Source organism: Egretta garzetta, unplaced genomic scaffold (genome assembly GCF_000687185.1).
Source record: "Egretta garzetta isolate BGI_Z169 unplaced genomic scaffold, ASM68718v1 C8420043, whole genome shotgun sequence".
Lineage (NCBI taxonomy): Eukaryota > Metazoa > Chordata > Aves > Pelecaniformes > Ardeidae > Egretta > Egretta garzetta.
The window spans coordinates 1-787 of NW_009268341.1; the positions used below are offsets into that span (position 1 = coordinate 1).

Sequence of the window (787 nt, forward strand, 5' to 3'; positions counted from 1 at the left end):
GAATGTGCCCCCCAACCATGTTCAATAGGGAGAGTCTGAAGCCTTACCTGGAGGGTAGAAATCACTCCAGTGGCAACCTGGAGCACAGCATTCAGGGTGTCCACAACATCAAAGACGGCCTCCTTGTCCTCCTGCGTCAGAACAGGCATGGACATTGCTGTAAGTCCGCCTGATGCAGCCCAAAAGCCCACCAGCCTGAGCAGCCCAGCCAGCAGAGCAGGCATGTCACCCCAGGGGCTGCGGTGTCAACTGCAGCACGCTGTGCCTCAGCCCCTTCCTCAGCACCCTGCACACAAGCAGGGTCTGTACAGGGAAATGTAGCGGCCAGACTGCTCAGGAGTAGAAGACCACCACTGTGTCTGCTCAGAGAGATGGTGTGCAAACTAACATCTGGTTTACCTGTAGATCCTTGTTGTAGGTGCTTGGAAGTCCTTTGAGAACCATGAGAATAGCAGCCAACTGCAGAGAGAAACGGGTGAGGCAGTTAGCTCCAGGGAGAGAAGCACATCGCCCCAGCCCAGGCTCAGAGCCTACACTGGGCACCTTTCTTTACACAGAGGCAAGAAGAAACAAGATTCTCAGCCCCTGGTGTGAGCAGTTTCCCCATCCCGCTTCTTTTGTTAGCAGGCTCACCCGTCCGAACACGCGACCAGCTTTGCTGCGGATCAGTTCCAGACTATCGGGGTTCTTCTTCTGAGGCATCAGGCTGCTGCCAGTGCTGAAAGAAAGGTGTGTGGAGTGTAGCGCTGAGCAGCACACCAGTCCCTACAGACACAGGTCGTGCAGC

At 55.7% G+C, this 787-nt stretch overlaps 1 long non-coding RNA gene across 1 annotated transcript; it reads right to left on the bottom strand.

Annotated features, from left to right (window-relative positions):
• Window positions 1–47: 47 nt before the first annotated feature.
• Window positions 48–717, bottom strand: LOC118453185. Its single transcript, XR_004843112.1, has 3 exons — window positions 634–717; window positions 400–459; window positions 48–131 (listed from the first exon to the last, which is right to left on the bottom strand). It is a non-coding gene; the product is annotated as an uncharacterized LOC118453185 (long non-coding RNA).
• Window positions 718–787: the final 70 nt, after the last annotated feature.